This window comes from Peromyscus leucopus, chromosome 9 (assembly GCF_004664715.2).
Source record: "Peromyscus leucopus breed LL Stock chromosome 9, UCI_PerLeu_2.1, whole genome shotgun sequence".
NCBI classification, from domain to species: Eukaryota; Metazoa; Chordata; class Mammalia; order Rodentia; family Cricetidae; genus Peromyscus; species Peromyscus leucopus.
Window position 1 is genome coordinate 39,714,211 of NC_051070.1, and position 21,051 is coordinate 39,735,261.

Consider the following 21,051-nt stretch of genomic DNA (forward strand, 5'->3'; position numbering starts at 1 on the left):
TTTCCCTACTCTGAGAAATATTATGACATATGAAGCAATACAGAGAAAATCTGTTCTACTTTACTCAGGACAATTGTTTGGTGACATACTGTAGCACAAGAATCACTTGAAAAAGATGACTACAAAGTTGGAAATTGGGTGGCATTGGACACTGAAGGTCAAAACATCAAAACATAAGGCTCATTATCTGAGGTTGATGTAAAGAAGACATGAAAATTGATATCACTAATATTTCTTTTCACTAGCTTAGAACAGAAAGTAGTTATACCCTTCAGCAGAGGCAGGAACTTCTGAGTGCCTAAAGAAAAAAAAATCTGGTGTATAATGATATGTTGCTATTCATGGGTTCATCCTTCCCTCATTTAGAAGGTCAAAGACATATGTCACATCTAGTCAAACATATAAGCTAAGTACTACTGGATGCTTTCTAGAAGTCTTATATTCTTAGAAGGATACATAAGCCAAATGTCTTAATTTGTTGCTCACTCAACCACCTTGTTAGGCAAGAGTCCTAGGAGCAACATGCAAATCCTGATAGAGTTTAGAGTTGACTGCCTGCATGTGTGAATAAAGTAATCTCTTAAAAAAATATTAACTTTCAGACTTTTTCTGTAAGATAATATATCCCCTTATTATGTTACCAAATTTGGTTTTCCATTGAATGCTATTCAAAACAAGTAATAACTGAAATGTTAATGTTCCTACAATATTTTAATGAAGAATTTTTATTTACTTTCATATTGTGCTTGATTTAAAGAAATGAATGAAAATATGAGTATATTTGATGTAAAAGAGTAATGGAGAAATATAATCATACTATTATCTCAAAAATAAAGGAAAATATTTTTAAAATATTAAGACAAGAATATAAATTTGAGAAAATGTGGAATGGATGGAGAGACTGATGGTTAGAACAGGTGAAAGGAAGAAGCAGCTGGAGAGGTGCACTCTAGAATTGGAATCAAATATGATGGTTGATAGAAGTCAGCAGAAGCCTGATCGATAGATACCTTGGGGAGTCAAATCAGCAGCTTGTTTTGGAGCAGCTGACTCCCTTTGCTAGTTGAAAAGCACGGGTAAGTGCTATTAATTCGGGCTGTTGATTGGTGGTTTGGATGGGGAAGGACTATTGAAGCTTATGAAAAGGGTTGATTATGGATGCAAGAAGGTGCTCCAGTGGGGTGTCAAAGTTCATCTCATACAGGGAGCAATCAAGATGAGAGAAAGGGGATCTAAGAGCATTAGAAGCTAGGTATCCATAGGAAGGATAGAATTTCATATTGGGTAGTTGGGACTGTGAGTGAATGGGTTAATCATTTTCTATCTAGGGTAATGACCTTGTGAGTTGGAGTAATAGCCAGTCCTAGATAAGTAACCTAAGGGGTAGACAGCTAGATCTTAGAGGATGATACCTTATATTCCTAGATAGGAAGTTTTGTAGAGGAGAGGTCTCAGCTTGACTAATTTGTAGGGATAGACTACAGAGAAGATCATCTATGCATTATATAAGGTTAGATTCAGGAAGAGACAAAGAGTAACATCATATCCCAACAGCCTAGCCAAATAGATGTTGGCTGTCTCAGAATCTTTGGGGTAGGATGGTCCAGGTTAGTTGGGTAGAAATGTGGCAGGTGTCTGGGTCAGTCCAAGAAAAGCCAAATATATTTTGTGATTGGGTGTTGAGAGGAATAGAAAAGAAGGTGTCCTTGAGATATAGTACAGAGAAATGAGAGGTCTCTGAGGTGATGGTAGAAAGGAGAGTATAGGTTGGGTATTAGCTAGGGGAGAGGATCACTGCAGAGTTAGTAATTCAGAAATACTGAGCTAGTGGAAAAGTAGAGTGTGGCCAGAAGTTTTGTTTGACCACCAATTTTGAGACATTATTGTTCATTTCTTTAAAATATAACAAAATAAAAAATATAAAATTAAAAACCAATGCATAGTAGCTGGCCAAGACAAACCAACAGAAGGAAAATAGTCCAAGAGAAGGTATAAGAACCAAAGACCCACTAGTTTGCATACTCAGGAATTCCATAAAAGCACTAAACTGGAAGTCATAAGCATAAAAGACCTTTTGTAGACCTGTGTAGGTCATGTGTATACTGCTTCAGTTGTTAGGAGTTCATATAAGCTTTTCTCATGTTGATTTATTTAGAGTGCCTTGTCCTCTATCCCTTTCAGCTATAACATTTTTTCTACCTCGTTTTTCACAGGAATCCCTGAGCGCTGGGATGGGGGTGATTGTGATGAAGACATCCCATTCAGAGATGAATGTTCCAAGCTCTCTCATTCTCTGCTTAATGTCTGACTATGGGTGTATATATCTGTTTCCATCTGCTGCAGAAGGTATCTTTTCTGATGATGGCTGAACAAGGTACTGATCTATGAGTATTGCAGAATATCATTAGGAGTCATGTATGACTACATTCTTTCTTCATTTTAGACCAGTATTATTTGGTTTACTCTAGATCTCTGGACTATCTAGTCTCAAGTTCTTGGTCACTGAAGCAGTGTTAAGTTATGGGTGCAGTCTCATGGAGTGGGCCTTACATCAAGTCGATTATTGACTGGTCAATTCCACAAGCTTTGTGCCACCATTATCTTAGCAAATGGATAATGTACATATGGAAGCAGTACACTATTATAGATAGAGGATTAGTGGCTTATCTGTGTTCATGTTTCTCTTTCAATAGTGTGCAGAGTATCTTCCTGTACCAAAGACACTGTAAATTAGAGGTGAAGGATCTGTAGAAGGCACCAACTCAACTTTTTCATGTTCATTGAGTTATATAAGTGTTGTCTTCAGTAATGGGGCTTTGCTGTCATTTCATGAACAGTGACATATAGTCTTAGCTATAGCCTGGATTGTCTGGGGACTCCTTTGAGGCTCCAATGAGCAACAATTCAATTAGATGTAATCCAGTCCTAGTACAGGGAGCTTCATTTGGTGACAAGAGTTGCCGAGGTGGGACTCTCTCCCATTATTCATTTAGTTTGCTTTCATATATGTGCATATTTTAGGGCATTTCTAGTGCATTTCTTTTCCATAATACCTCTCAAATGTCCCTGAATTTTAGTTATCTCTTTCCCTATTCCCTCCCTCAATCTCCCATCCATGCCCATCTATTACATGTTCCTTTCCTAACAAGATCTATCTGTTTCCTCTAGTTCTTACTCTATACCTAATTTTTCTTTGTTAATGGATTATAGCTTGGTTATCACTGGTTTAACAGCTAATATCTACATATAAGCGAATGCATAACATATTTGTCTTTCTAGGTTTGGAGTAACTCACTCAGGATGATTTTTCTATTTAACTTCAACTCTTTCTTTAAGAAACTAAATTCACTTTGGTGGCTTTATTGTGGCAAATGAACAAAACAGTCAACTTTAGACAAGTATCCTGCTTCTTTCTGCCTTGGGGAATCTCACTGTTTATTTCACAGTCAGATTTTCATGTGAACAAATGGAGAAGGTATTAAGATCTCCTTGGTACTAAATTCCTCTTATTTCAGTGCTTGTTGTAAATGGCATTGGGATTTGGGGTGCTATGGACTGCAACTGGATAAAGAGTATAAGTTATCAAGGGACTGATTCAAACAGCACACAGATTTTTTTTTATATACATGAGCATCAGACATCAAGACTCAAAATAATATAAACCTTAGAGGCTTCCCTGTTCTAATTTGCATTGGTGATAGTAGCCACTCATTACCATGAAATTAACTACATTCTAGAACGTCCAAAAAAAAGAAAGAAAGAAAGATAGAAAGAAAGAAAAAGAAAGAAAGAAAGAAAGAAAGAAAGAAAGAAAGAAAGAAAGAAAGAAAGAAAAAGAAAGAAAGAAAGAAAGAAACATTTTAAAAAAGTGTCAAAATCCAAATCCTGCAACATTTGATTAGAAGTTGCTTTGTTTTTCTTCTGTTCTCTGCTATTCTCTGCTAATCACTAGCAAAATCAGTGTTGGGGAAAACCCAGAAATTGATGAGGGCTATTGTGACATTTCAGTCACTCCTGAAGGTACAGCAATGGTTGGATTTTAATTCAAAAGGTACTCTAGTGCTTATGATATGAATATTATATTCTAAACAGGATCTCCCTATATACAAAAGTGCTACAAATTTATAGGATAATTGTGTGTTAAAATGTCATGATGATATTTCTGAACATTATGATGTGAATGGAAAGCTTTGGAAATGTTATCTTATAGTCTTCATACAATGAAACATCTTATTTTGCTATTTTGAAGAAGACTTTGAAATATTCAAAACTACTATTAAGTTAGTTAAATATGAATAATGGTGATTTTAATGCAAGAACTAGTACTAATACTAGAAACATAACTGCAGCAACAACATGATAAGACATGTTGTTATTAGTTAGTGAAGCATTAACTAATATTTATACTAATCTAGGCATTAATTTAATATTTTCTTGTTTGATTTATACATAATCAATGCTTAACTTGTTACAGAGAAATACAAAATGATGTGAAGTGGCATATTACAAAGATTGAAGGTACTGCAAGTGGAGACTCTTGAATTATTAAATGAATTTGAAATGTTTTCATCCATGCAAAATGTTTTATTTTAGAAAGAAAAACAATAAAAGACTCTGTCCTAATGTTTTATATTGCAACTCTTCTTTTATGCATATGTGTGTGTCTATATGTTTATAAACAGGTATTAAAATCTTTTCTGGATATTAGATTAGCATTTACTTATACAACCATTAGAAATAATGAAAAATCACTAGAAAATGTGTGCAAGTAATCACAGATTATTTATTTATAATTATTTATTTGACTTCAATTGTTCTTCATAGAAGTTTCATTGTTTCTGTTACTGACATTTTGAGACAGTCTTCTGATACAGCATGTACTTTCTTTAACATACTCTTCATGCCTCAAAAATTTAGTGCTATAATTAGTAAACCACCATGTGTGCATTACACATTTATAAATGAAGCACCCTTTATGAGAAATAACTTTAAATAGAAGAATAAAATTTGTTTTGTAAATGCAGTTGATTTGATAAAAATTAACAAGATCTTCAATACCCCATTTATGCAAAAGGACAGAAATAATAAATTTAAAAGAAATAAATTAAATTTAAATAGTCAGTGGAGATAGATTTGAACTCTCATAAAAATGTAAGAATATAGAAAATATAACATAGGTTTAATTTGGAAGAAAGACACATTAAGATAAGGAATCACTCCACTCATTAAAAAAGTTAAAAGGAAGCACATCAACTGTAACATATCACAGTGATGTATATATACTCAGATATACAGAAAATGATATTGGATGGACTAGTAGTTACACAGGGAATAAAAGAGACATGTTGTAATGAATCCTCAAAATCTTCCTCAATCAAGAGTTGTAACCAACATACAGATCATTTCCACAATTCAATACAATATTCAACTACTTTAAACTCTAAATGTCACTTAAGAAGTTTTACTTAGAGAACCTAATGAGTATCACATGAATAGCTTAAAGAAGGTATTGACCTTGTCCTTGTTATCCTTGTATTATTCTGCTAAATCTTCTGTAGTGGAGTATCACAGTGTGAGACATTCATTGCCTCACAGTTCTGGTTGCTCAAAGTTCAAGGTCCATTTTTTTTTTTTTTTTTTTTGGCTTGGTTATTATGTGGTTGAAAACTCTGTTAATGTGTAACTCTTTGGATGTTGTACAGAAAAAGTTTCCTCTATTTGTCATATTATGACCTTTGGGTAAAACAATCAAATTTCATTTGATATCAAATTTAACTTAAAAATAACAAGTATATTCTTTCTTTTTTTTCTTTTTTTTCTTCGTTAAATACAACCATCCGTTATATAATGCAATGTAGTTTTATCTGAAACTGTCTAAGAAAACAACTGTATCCAGTTCCTTCAGTCATTGGATGGGATTTCTAGCATGACAATTAGTGTTTGGCCATTCTATCACCAGAGTAGGTCTGTTTGGGCTGTCTCTCGACCATTGCCAGCAGTCTATTATGGGGGTATCTTTGTGGATTTCTGTGGGCCTCTCTAGCACTTTGCTTCTTCCTATTCTTATGTAGTCTTCATTTACCATGGTCTCCTATTCCTTGTTCTCCCTCTCTGTTCTTGATCCAGCTGGGATCTCCTGCTCCCCCAAGCTCTCTTTCCCTCGACCTTTGCCCTTCATTACCCCCACTCATGTCCAGGCTGTTTATGTAGATCTCATCCATTTCTCCATCATTGGGTGATCCCTGTGTCTTTCTTGGGGTCCTGTTTTCCAGGTAGACTCCCTGGTGTTGTGAGTAGCAGTCCAGTCATCCTTGTTCCACCTCTAGTATCCTCCTATGAGTGAGTACATACCATGTTTGTCTTTCTGAGTCTGGGTTTCCTCATTCAGCATGTTTTTTTCTAGATCCACCATTTGCCTGCAAACCTCATGATGTCACGGCTAGGCCCCAGGTGGAGCTCCAGGAGTCCAGCTGGCAAGAAAGAGGAGGGTTTGTATGAGCGAGAATTGTTGAAACCAAGGTTGGATAAAGCACAGGGACAAATAGCCAAACGAATGGAAACACATGAACTATGAATCAAAGGCTGAGGGGCCCTCAACTGGATCAGGCCCCCTGAGTGGGTGAAACAGTTGATAGGCTTGATCTGTTTGGGAGGCATACAGGCCGTGGGACCGGGTCCTGTGCTCAATGCATGAGTTAGCTGTTTGAAACCTGGGGCCTATGCAGGGACTCTTGGCTCAGCCTCGGAGGAGGGGACTGGCCAGCCTGGACTGAGTCTACCAGGTTGATCTCAAACCTCAGGGGAGTCTTTGCCCTGGAGGAGATGGGGATGGGGGGTGGGCTGGTGGTAAGGGGAGGGGGGTGGGAGGGGGGAGAACAAGGGAATCCATGGCTGATATGTAGAATTAAATTATATTATAAAATTAAATTAAATTAAATTAAATTAAATTAAAAAGAAAAGAAAACTGTAGTAGAATGTTTGAGGTCAGTATATGGTAATATTCCATTTGTGCCAGACTCACTAGTAGGTTCACGGTTGTTTAGCGCTTAATTCTATTTTAATTATTTTTAGTGTTGTGATTAATTTTGAGATTGTAATTTAATTATAATATTTCCCTTTCCTCTTTCCAAGTCCTCCCATATACCCTTTAACATTCTCCTAGAAATTCACAGCCTCTTTTTTCATTAAATGTTATTGCATGCTAATATGTGTATATACCTCACATGATACACACACAAAATAAGTATTAGGGCATGGGAGGTTTGGAGAAACCAGAGAGGTCAGGGACACTACTAGAACATGACCCCCAATCAATTGACTGGTATTCATGGGGGCTTTAAGAGATTAGGGAGTCTGTAGGGGTCCGACCTAGGTCCTCTGCATATATTTTATAGCTGAGTAGTTTGGCATTCTTGTGGGATTTCTAACAGTGGGATTAGGGGCAGGCTACTTAATCTTTTCCTACTTATGGGACCCTTTTACTCCTACTGGGTTGCCTCATCAAGCCTTGAAGTAATGGTATGTGCCTGGTCTTATAGTAGCATATAGTGTCATACTTGGTTGATATCCCTGGGAGGCCCTCTCTTTTCAAGGGGAAACAGATATAGGGTGGATCTAGGGGAGAGGGGAAGTTGGGGAGGAGAGACTTGAAGTAGGTGAGGGGAAACTGTGGTTGGGATGTAATATATGAGAGCAGAATAAAAAAAATAACTTCAAAAAGGAAAAAGAATTTAAGCATGGAAGATAGGGAATAAACATCACAATTTTTTATGGAAATCTATATAATATTTATGTGGTCTTGAGTTAAGTAACTGTTTCTTAGACATGCCAAAAAGGGAAATGGAAAAAAGTAGAAAAAAATAGACTATATAAAAAATAATTGTACTTTTTCTTCAAGAGATAAAGTAAAGATCCAGCTTACAGATGGGTGAAAATAAATGAACATGTGACTATAGTAGGGGCATTGTGACAGAAATGTATTGCTCTGATGTAAGACCTGAATGGTCCCCCTCAAAGTTTATGTGTGAAAGGCTTGACCTTTAGAAGCTTTGGAGATATGGTGGTTTATACAGGACAGAAGTTAGATCATTTAAATATGCCCCCCCTCCCCAGCCCCAACAGCTCTGTCTCACCACACAGCTCTGGCTGTCCTGAAACTCATTATGCAGACCAGTCTGATCTCAAACTCATAGAGATCTGTCTGTCTCTCTTTCCAAAGTGTTGGGTTTAAAGGTGTACACCATTATGTCCAGCTCTAAGTGTGTCTGTTAAGTGTATATTTGTCTTTGGCTTTTCTCTTGCTTTCTGAGTGTTTCCTGATCACACAAGGCAAGTAGTTTCTATGCAGCATGGGCTTTCTATGCTAACACTATGACTCACAATTGGCCCTAGCAAAAGGGACAGAGTAACCATAAATTGACACTGCAGAAACCTGAGCCAAGTAATACTTTCCTCTGTGAAAGGTAACTCATGTATTTTTATCAAATTAGTAGATAGCTAACATAAACCAAATAGTTTAGTTAATAATTAACAAAATATCTTAAAATTTTTAAACTTGTATGAACATGTGTTCAGTTTGATAAGTTCATAAAAGTTTAACTTAATTATTTTTATTTTCTAAGTTTGGATATACATAAAGTGCATGGAATAAATAAAGCCATATACATGCATCCTTACTGTATATTCTGTTACATATTGTTCCCAAACAATATTACATTTTCTTTAAAGAAACACATTCCATCCAAGAGCACTCAATTAAGCTAGTAATAGTTGTTTCCAATCTAAAAAATATTTTTCAATGAAAGCTTTTGGTTTTCATCAATGGAAATGTGCTACTGAATTTTTTTGGGATTTTTGTCATATATGTCAGTAAACATCTTATGATGCACATATCCTCCTCAGAGAAGCATTAATTTGCTGCTCCCAAACACCAACACTACTGTGGCTGAAAAGCACTAGAATAAAAGCAAGTGTACTGTTTTCTTTCTCAAAGTGTTTTGTAATGAGAAAGTAAACAGTCTATTGATTCAGTCTGAAGCCAGTCTGATTTAGTTTAACTTGCCATAAACGGGGGATGACCTACATTTGATGCACCTTGTTTTCTTTGAGAAACTAGGTATGAAACTGTATCATTTTGAGTTAGGTTTGTTCTACATGAAATGAGATGTAGGTATTGATTGTATGAAACTGCCTTGAATTTAGAATTTGTACTGAATGCAGATCCTTGTCAACTTCTTGAGGATCCCAGTCTGCTAAAAATTTAAAAATATGTAGTAATGATATTGAGTATTTTATTGAAATAAATATTTCTTTTCCTACCTAAATGACTATGCTTCAAATGAACACTTAAATATGCAATTATTGCAATTTAAGTTAAGGGTGCATAGACATAGATCTTGTTTGCAGGTAGTGATAGAACAGATATTCAAAAATAGATTGAATATTTGCCGTAGGCTAGAAATGCCACTCAGGGGTGGTTTTTGGCCAACATCCAGCATGTGTCTCTGCATACAGTCTCTTTAATAGGACATTCTTCTGAAAAGTAAAAGAAACAGTAACAGGTGATCCAAATCACAGAACTGACAATGACTGTCACGACCATTTGGCTTTAAGGAAAGGCAGACACAGGTAGTCTAGGCAACCTGGGAAGCCATAATAGGAGATGAAGCACAAGGGGACCCATTATGTTCAAATATTCCTGGTGGAGGGCATCTCTATAGGCAGTCTGTGGGTAGAGAAGAGCATTCAGGGAAATCATCAGTGTAAATTTAAAAAGAAATGCAATTACTTGGATTTCAATTATCTTATTTAAAAATACCTCCACAATGAAGGTAGTATGAAAAAAGGAAATATACGGTTGCAAACATCACTCACCTAATGAGATAGCTCTACTTATTTTGAACATTTCTTTGACACATACTTGGCACTGACTGTGAAATACATTTAATATTGAATTCTCCAAAATTTTAGCTTATAATAGTAAATACTTTTCATAGCAGTACTGATAAGGAACCAAAATATTGTGTAATTTAATTTTGTCAGTAAGGATGCTTAACTTGGTTTTATGATTCAACATATGAACTATATGTTCCCTATTACTTGATTTAACTTTAGTATTTTAAAATCTGTAGTAATGTTTGTCATATTTTTAATCTTGGCTATTCCATTTCAATGGCCCAATTTAAATAATCCATTGTGAATTTCAACAAGATAGTCATAGATTTAACTGCCTTCCATATATTAAGAGAATAGCTTAATGCATATTTAAGTTGCATGACATATATTTAAAAGCATTTTAAATTCTTAGAATATAAAAAACATATCACCCAGGCGGTTGTGGCGCATGCCTTTAATCCCAGCACTTGGGAGGCAGAGCCAGGCGGATCTCTATGAGTGTGAGGCCAGACTGGTCTCCAAAGCAAGTTCCAAGAAAGGCACAAAGCTACACAAAGAAGCCCTGTATCAAAAATCAAAATAAATAAATAAATAAATAAATAAATAAATAAACAAACACATATCAATATCATGCAGTCGTAAAACTCAAGTATTATTGCTACCATTCTCTCTGCATCACTAATCGTAATTTTTTCTTTTGAGAAAGCACTACACTTACTCTCATACATGTAACCAACCCATGTACACTTACGATGACTTCCCCTTAAATAAGTAATTATTATTTATCATCATAGTACATTGCCCAAGTTCATTGAATTAATACATCTAGGACTATAATGAGAGTCTATGCATCCCCATGATTTACTATATTCAATTTCAAAATTTGACCATAAATTTCATAACATAGGTATAAATATGTCCTTACTGAATATTTTATTTAGTGTTTATGAATTATATAAGCTTGCAATTTCCAACTTCCAGCTACTATATTGAAATATAACATTAGGGTCATCCCAACTGCTGTTAACCAAATATCAAAAGGTTTTTTTTTTTTTTTTTAATTTATTTCTAGCCCACGGGGGGTGGGGGAGCACATTTGCTGACAGTTTTGGCTGATTGAATATCTAAAGTTCAGTTGGGAAGTTGTGAACACAATCATGGCATTTTCTTTCAGGTTATAGAAATTAATTGCATTATAAATTGCCCAATTAATTGCATTATAAATGTTCTTGGAGATTGTAGGATGGAAACATAGGAGTTGGCAGTGTTTCCATAATCCTGTATTTCAGGGTGTCAAAAACTTTTAAATATTCCTATTGCAGTATTGATCATGAATTAGGAAAAAGTCACATTGTGGCTTTAAATATTCATAATTGTAAAGAATATTTTTATCATTTTTAATTATATGTACTTATCTGTGTATGTTCATCTGGACTTGTACACTTGACAGAAGGTGCCTGCTGAGGACAGGGATGTGGGGTTACCTAAAACTTGAGTTATAGACATTTAAGTCCTACTGTAATGGAGTGGCTGAAAGTTGAATGTATATCTCCTGGAGGAGCAGCAAGTATTCATAACTAATGAGACTAATATCTAGTCCCTGGAAATTAATATATTTCTGCTGTTTTTGCCTTCTCTATGTTTTTGGCTTTTCGAGCAGGGTCACTCTTTGTAGCTTTGCGTCTTTCCTGGATCTTGCGCTGTAGACCAGGCTGGCCTCAAACTCACAAAGATCTGCCTGCCTCTGCCTCCCAATTGTTAGGATTAAACGCATGTGCCACCATCGCCCGGCTGCCTTCTCTATGTTACAGTCAGACTTTGTGTAGACACCAAACACCATAAAACACCCAATGTTGCCAATAATTCCAATAATTTCTTTCCCATGCAAAAAGAAATAACTAATGTGAAGAAAATGATTGATATAATAGAGGAAATAAATAATTCAATAAAGTCATTCCATAGTTTTCATCTCAAATAATAAGAACTTCCAGACTAATACAGTTAAACCTAGATATTGTTGATACAAAAGGAGATAAGTAATGTTTCAATGGAGCAATCTTATTTAGTTTCTTGTGTTTTCAGTGAAGTTTGCACTTATAACCCATATATGTATTGCCACTGTAAAAGTATCCAACAATACTGAAAAAATTGACAGCAAAGGTAACAAATTTTCTTTACATGTTTCTGGTAAACTTGGTTCTTCCAGTTTCCAAATGTGAAATTTATATCCATATATTTAAATAACTATTCTTTATTCTTAGCTGTATAAATGTCATCATTCCACCTGTGCTGCTCTTGAGATGCATGTTATTTGGAGGTTGGAGAGATGTCTCAGTAATTAAGGGCACTTTTTGCTGTGGCTATGAACTTGGTTATCACTCCCAACACATACATGGCAGTTCACAACTCTCTCTAATTCCAGATCCAGAACGAGGGCATTGAAGTCTTCATCTGATCTCCACCGGCTCTTGCATGCATATGGAGCACATGCACACATTCAGGCACACATGCATATACACATATGCACACACCCCACACACAAATAAATTCACCATATTTTATTTGGCTGTAACCATATTTATGAAGTTTGAAGGATTTTGTATGTACATCATAAAAACAATGATTAACTTCAGTGAGTATTGTGAAGCAGCAGTTGCTTAATCTCACATTAGGGTAGACTCTACATCTTTAACATATTTTGAGATTATAATTTAATTGTACATTTCTTCTTTCCCTTTCCTCTGTTCAAATCATCCTATATATCCCGGAACAGTCTCCTGTACATTCACAGTCTTTTTTATTCACTATTATTGCCTGTAATTATTCTAATTATATTTAAATTGCCAGAACTATAAAACTACTTATAGTCATTTTCATTTCTATGTAAATTACAAATCTTAAGTTTTCTGTTCAAAATTTACCTTTATTCTTCTTCATTTAAAGAGTGAAATACCTAAAAGTCTCAACTCTTCTCACTATCAAATTTGGGACATTATTTACTTCAACATAGACCTTTTTATTGTTCCTGTATTACTTCAGCAATATGATTTGTGGCCCTAAAGAGAAAGCCAAGACCTGCTTCTTGAGAGGTAAAGTCTGCCAGAGTTATGCCCTGACTGATCCATGTCCTAATTTCAATCATGGAAAACATCTTGTTTTACTGGCTTGTGTATGCTGAATTGGCTATGTTTTCTCATACCTGCCAATCAGTTTTAATAACATTTTTCTTGTGTTTCCATTTCACTTCTGGGATGGTAACTCAAATTGAAATATATACCTGCTCTTTGATTTTTGCTTTGTGGACTCTATTTTAAAGTAATGGAAATATGAGTCTTTTTTCTATTACTATATATAAGTTTTCATATAATCACTATATTTCTAATTCAATTTCTCTATTTCTACATGCTATCTTTACTTTTTAAATAAAGTTTGTTTACTTTGTTTATTTAATTAAAGAGCTGTAACCTTCTGGTCTTGTATAATGAATATTGTATAAATCACCAATTAGACATAGATTATAACTGATCATAAATAACTACTGTATTATAAATAATGTGAAGACATTTGAAAATGCTTTAAAAGGTTTAAATACTTTTTAGGTGTTCTTACATGTATATATAATATGCTGATCATATTGTTTAAAACTAAAATTAGGCACCCAGTACTTTAAACACAATTATGTTACCTATTTTACCTTGTTAATTATTTTTTTTTCTTGTTTTTTTTCAAGACAGGGTTTCTCTGTGTAGCTTTGCGCCTTTCCTGGGACTCACTTGGTAGCCCAGGCTGGCCTCGAACTCACAGAGATCTGCCTGGCTCTGCCTCCTGAGTGCTGGGATTAAAGGCGTGCGCCACCACCGCCCGGCCCTTGTTAATTATTTTGTATAACATTTTAAATTTATTAAATATTATAAAAAGCCTTCATGAAGAATTATATTTAAAAATTCAAAACAATGGACTTATAATGACACTATACATCCAAAAACATAAGTCAGTTTCTGAAAATATATCTTTTTATAACAAGAATATTATAGTTCATAAAACATCATCAAAGTGGAATTTTACCTTTAATTTGTATTTCATAAAGCTCTTCAGCAAAGGGCTTTATAAATTTTTAACTAAACATGGATAGATACAACATTAATACACTTTCTTTAATTTTAAAATAACATTATTTCCCTAAGTAAAATTATTCAAATTAAGACCTCAATTCTAATTTTAACCTTGCAGTCATATTTTACTCTTTTCACAATGATTTGAACTATATGTTTAAAATTGAAATACAATGAGGGAAATAACTTTTCTTGAGTAATAATTTGTTGGTTAGGTCACGTATAACACAAAGACGCTTCTCTCTACTATTTTCTAATGAAAACTTTGATGTTGATATTTTACATAATTTCTAAACACATTTTTTTAAAACCAGAATTATCTGTCTTTAAAACAAATTTTATGTAAAAACAAATTATGACTGTGACCATAGCCAGGTTGTTTTTTGCTGTTTTCCAAACATGTTTAGTAAAACAATCTCAATTTCATAAATTATTCCAAGAATATACTTAAGAAATAATGCCAAATGAATTTGTCTTCAAAATGTTTTAACAGCAAATAACCTTCATGTGTTCAATATGGTAATTCTCTAATTTTTGTTTTTTCTCATCCCGAAAAGGGAAGTATCAGTAGTCTTTATTATGTCTGTAATGTGAAACTATTTAGATACTTTTGATTCAGTTTCCAAATTGCCTTGTACAAATAAATTAAGATAGACAAAAATTCCTATGGCTCACAGTCCCAGAGAGTTTAAGTCTTTGATAGTGGGGAAGTGTATAAGGGCGGTGTGGTTTTATGGTGGTGGCAGCCTGTAGAGAGGATGGATGTTAGTATCCCAGGACATCAGGCAGCTGAGGAAGAGGGGTGGGGACCCACCAAAGCCTGCCTCTAGAGAGCTGCTTCTGCCACAAGGCTCATAGCCTGAAAGTTCCTTTAGACAATGCCACCAGAAGCAGAATAAGCGGTCAAACACAGGAAAATAAGTTGGATATTTCAGACTCAAACCATAAGAAATAAAGTGAATTTTTAGCAATGTATATTTTTGATTTAAGTAGGACTGCTGGAATGAATCTTTAAATTTTTCTCCTTAATTTATGAGACATTTTAGAATAGAGGTTCAAATATGCTCTGTCAAAATTCTAGTAAGAACCATGAGGATTCACTTTTCATGTTTTTATTCTAAAGTGAATTATGGCATGAATAAGAATAAAGTACTGCTTTTATAATATTAGGTCCATTGACATTTCCAATTTCTTCTAGAATATGATACAGAAACAAAAAAATGTAACTCTAAACTACTATGAATTAAATATTTATCATAAGTAAATAAAAGTAATTTGGCAAATCCTTTAAATTTATATAAATTACATCATTTGACTGTCATATGAGTAGAAAGTATGTTATAAAATTAACATAAATATGAGTCTATCACTAATTATTGAGAGGTTCAATATATACTTAGGAAATGTTTGAAAATGTGTTGTTATGTGTAATTCTTCATTGAGCAGAACAACACATAGAATAACTTCTGTGAATGACATTTTTCACATTCAAGAAGAAAAGATGCCTCCCAAACCAAGACTAAAAGATAAGATCACTTGACTTATAGCAGGCAAGGTTAGATTTGACAAGTTAATTCTCCACAGATCTAAACTTAATTCCATATAATATTTTAATATATAAAGTTGAATGAGAAAATTATTTCATATGTTAAAATGACTTTAAGCCATTACAAATCAAAACAGCCCTCCACCTTCCTGATAGAACATGCCCTGGAGATATTGCCTAGGCATTGCTTGAATTTGCTTTTAGGAATGGTGAATGTAATTCTCAGAATGATTTAGATCTGGAAGAATTTTAAATGAGATTTTAATAGGCCAGGAAGGAATTCTAGCACTTGCGTGTTCATAGATGCCGTTCTATAACATATTTCTTTCCAGGAACATTTAGGGAATTGCAAATTCCTTGAATTTGAATTACTGTTGAAGCACCACTATTTGCTCAGATGTGCTTATTATTAAATCACAACTATATTAAGTCAATGATTTTCAAGAGGTCAGATACCTTATACTTGGTTTTGAATTACCATATTGCTGAAAATGTTCCAGACTAAACAGATGTCATCTCTTTTTTGCTAAAGTCAAAATTTGTTGTGAGAGAGGACGCTGAAGGAATATTCTAAACACAACATACATTTGGGTGAGTTCACTTGTTTGTTACTGAAAAATAAATCACAGGAAATAGTAACAAAAGTCAACAATGATCATTTACCATGGTTTGGAAAAGTAAGTGTACTCACTGTGGCTATTATTCAACATAAGATTGTGGACAGCAATAATACTAATGTAGTTAGATCAACTGAAATCACACCTGAGATTTCACTGAATACTTTGTTAAGGTCACCTGCACCTAGTCAGTAGTTTGGAATGTGTTTCATCAATATATGATATCTTAGCTTTGAGCTACAGGGAAAAAAGCTACCTGTTTGCTTATGGCCTGGACACAACATTTCAAAACTTCCGTTTGTTTCCTTCCATTCAATATTGAGCTCGTCAATAATCCAAATTATGATATGAAGTATGACATACATTTAGGATTGGCAGAAACTATTGGTTATCTTTTTAAAATACTATCTCCTTGATGTAACAGAGAAATAGAGATAATTATTTTGATTAATTTATGATTTTTTTGGTAAACTGGCATCAAATATGAAGAAAATAAAATATACCTAAGACTTAAATAAATAAATAAAAAATAAATACTTGTTAAATTATAATGAATATTGTATCATTGGGATAATGGAAATATCAATTTTAATGGCTTCTGTCTGTGATAGCTTCATCAAAGTTTAACCACAATGAATTAATGTTTCTAGTATCATTTTAGAAATGAGCAAATACAATTTTAAGTTATATAATTAAATGTGATTATAATCAAATATAAATATGACAATTAGTTCATTTTAAGCTGCTTTTAATTATAATCACATTTAAGAATATCATTCTGTTAGATTCTCACCATTAATATAGCATATTATATTTAGAAATAAATTTAGACCTTTACATTAGTGATGTGATTGTTTATATTGCTTTGTTTTTCATTTATTTAGCTTGATTAATTCAACTTTAACTATTTTTATAAACATTTTGCCTGCATGTTTCTGCATTCATGCATGAATTCCCAGTGGAGTTCAGAAGAGGACACTAGAGCCCCTGAAACTGTAGTTTCAAAAGGTTAGTGGCCATGTGTGTTCTGGGAATCAAACCAAGTTCCTCTGGAAGACCAGCCTGTGCTCTTAAATGCTGAGCCATCTCACAAGCCATGTATTAAATTTCATTATTTTTAAATATTCTTATTTAAAAATATTTCTTCATACAATATATTATGGCAAGGGCTTTGCATTTTTAATTGAGTTGTTGTTTTCTTGATTTGTTTTATCATTTAATCATAGTTTCAGAATTTTGATCCTGTATCATATATATTAGGTAAAGATTCTCAACCCTTTGAGGAACTTCCTCTTTACTAAATTGATTATTTTCTTAGCTGTCTAGAGTATTTTTAGTTTGTTGAGTTTCAATTTGTCAATTATTGGCTTCAATTCCTGAACAAATGGAGTTCTATTTAGAAAGTCATTTCAGACACCTGTATCTCGGAGGGTAGTGCCTATGTTTCCTTCTAGCAGTTTAAGCACTTCAGGATTTAACTCGCTGTCTTAGATGCATTTGAAGTTACCTTTTGTGCAGGATGATTGATCCTGGTATAATTTCATCCTTCTATGTATGAACATCCCGTTTCCCCAGCACCATTTGTAGAGAGATGCTTTATTTTCAACCAGTTATGTTTTTATCATCTTTGTCAAAATTAGGTGTCTATAATTGTTTGTACTCATCTTAGGAGATCGATCATATTTTGTTCAGTCACTCTTCATGTCTTTTTCTTGCCAGTAGCATTTTTTATTAATATAACGCTATAATCAATCTTGGAATCTGGAATGTTAATTCCTGCATCATTTTGTATTTTTTATAAAGTTGTTTTAGCTATTTGAAAACTTGTGGCTCCATATAAATTTTATTTTTTTTATTTTTCTTTTCCTCTGACAAAAATGTGGGGATTTAATTGGAATTGTATCAGATCTATAAATATACTTGGTAAAATTGTCATTTTCAAAAAATAATTCATGAGCACCAGGGCTTTCCATTTCCTAGTGCCTTTCTTAATATTTCTTCAGATACAAAGATTTCTTTATAGAGGTCTTCCACCTCCTTGGATAGGTTTTTTTCTAGATGTTTCATTTTATTTGATAGAACTGTAAATGGGATATTTCCGTTATCTCTTTGTTGGCATACTTGTTTCAGCTTATAGAAATCCTAGTGATTTTAAAGTTGATTATGTATCCCTCCATTTTGCTGAAATTGTTTATCATTTCTAAAAGTATTCATATATAATATTTGAGGCCTCATAATCATCATCTCATTTGAAAATAGGGGTAATTTGACTTCTTTTCCTATTTGTATTCCTTTAATTTTTTTTCATTATCATAATTTTTAACTATTGCTTTGAACCCTATGTTGAAAAGGAGTAAGAATAGTGGACATCACTGCCTCTTTTCGGATTTTAATGTGATTGCCTTCAGTGTTCTTTGATTCAGGGTGATATTAGTATGAGTTTATCATAAATATCTTTCTTATGTTGATACAATAAATTCTAGTCCTACTGTTTCTGATACTTTTATCATGAAGGCAGGCTGAAGCATGTCAAAGGATTTTTCTGAATTATTGCTGATGATCATGTGCTATTTGTCTTTAAGTCCGCTTCTATGGTTTATTATACTTATTGACTTAAGTACATTGTATTAAACCTCCATCTCCAGTTTAAAGCTAAACTAACCATGGTGGATGGCCTTTTTCATATTTGCCTATAGTCTGTTTGCACGTACATCTGTGTCAAGGTCCATCAGGAACATCATTCTGAAGTTCTGATTTTTGCCGTGTCTTTATCTAATTTGGAAATTAGACTAACACTGGCTTCCCTAGAGTCTGGAAGTTCTCCTTCCAGTTCTGTTTATTTGAATAATTTAAGAATCATTTTGGTTGTAGATCTTCTTTTAAAAATACAGTAGGATTCTATTACTAATCAATTTTGGCCTAGGTGGTCCTTCAGTTGGGCATATTTTTTTTATTGGTTTCAATCTCATATTTTTTTTATTGGATCCGTTTAGGTGGGTGATCTTTCCTTCCTTCAACATTGAATACTGTGGCTAGGTGTTCATTCATTTATTCATTCATTTTTTAAAACTATAGCAACACAGAATACAATAAGATTAAATAAAAACCTATCACACTGAAGTTCTACAGGACAAACCAACAGAAGTAATAGAGCCCAAGACAAGCGCCAAACATCAGAGAGCACTTGTTCTCACACTTAGGAACTGCATAAAAACACTGTACTGGAAACCATAATGTAAGGGCCAAGGACTGCTGCAGACCTGTGAAGGTCCTGTGCATGCTGCTTCTGTCTCTGTGAGTTCATATGAGCTATGCTTACGTTGATTTAGAGTATCTTGTTTTCTTGGTCTCTTCCATCCTTTCTGGCTCTCACACTTTTTCTACCTTCTCTTCCATGGGGTTTTGTAGGCTCTGAGAGGAGGGATTTGAGGGAGACGTACTATTTAGGGCTGAGTACTCCAAGGTCTCTCACTCTCTTTGCAATGGCTGACTTTATATTTGTTTCCATCTTCTGCAGGAGGAAGCTTCTCCAAGAATATACTGAACAATGCACTGATAATATTTGTCTTTCTGGATGTGGCACACCTCACTCAGGATGATTTTTTTCCTAGGTCCTCCCATTCACCTGCAAATTTCATGTTATGCTGAGCAGTACTCAGTGTTGTAAATGGACCACATTTTCTTTATCCATTCTTCAGCTGAGGGATATATAGATTTTTTTTCCAGTTTCTGGTTATTATAAATAAAGCTGCATTTAACACAGTTAATCACATGTCCTTGTAGTAGGATGGAGCATCCTCTGAGTATATGCCCAAGAGTGATATAACTGGGCATTGAGGTAGGTCAATTTCCATTTTCTGAGGAAATGCTGTACTGATTTGCACAGTGACTGCATAAGTTTATACTCCCACCAGCCATGGAGGAGTATCCCCCTTCTACCACATCCTCATCACATGAGCTGTCATTTGTGTTAATTTTTTTAGCCATTATGACAGGTATAAAATGAAATCCAAAATCTTTGACTTGCATTTCTTAATAGCTAAGGCTGTTGAACATTTCTTAAAGTGTTTCTCAGCTACTTGATATCACTCTATTGAGAGTTCTCTCTGTTTAGATCTGTTGTTCCTCATTTTTAATTGGATTATTTGCTTTGTTTGTTGATATCTAATTTCTAGAGTTCTTTATATACATTGGGCATTACAAATATATCCAAATGTGGAATTGAATAAACAAAACTTTTCCAATTTCTAGGATGCCTCTTTGTCCAATTGAACATGTTCTTTGCCTTGCAGAAGTTTTTCAGTTGAAGGGGTCCCATTTATTAATTGCTGATCTGCATGATCAGTGTTACAGTTTAGAAAGTCATCTCCTGTGCCAATGCTTTCAAGGTTATTCCCCACCTTCTCCTCTCTCAGGTTCAGTGTGTCTGGTTTATGTTGAGGTATTTGATCCACTTGAACTTGAGTTTTGTGCAGAATGATAAATATGGATCAATTTGTATTCTTCTCCATGCAGACATCCACTTTGACCAGCACCACTTGTTGAAGAAGCTTTCTATTTTCCCAGTGTACATTTCATAGTCTCTCCAGTACTTTCACCATGAATGTCTGTATGATTTTGACAAGGCTTGTTTTGACATCAAATGAGATGAACATGCATTTTTATTCTTTTACTTTTTCATATTGTGACCTGCATCTCTGGGATGAAGCCTACTTGATCACGGTGATGCTTATTTTTTAAAATTTTTTTTCCCTTTGGTGTGTTCTTGGATTTTGTTTGTTAGTAATTTTGCTGAGTATTTTTGCATCCATATTCATAGTGGAAGTTGATCTATAATTCTTTTTCTATATGGAGTCTTTTTGTGGTTTGGTATCAGAGTAAT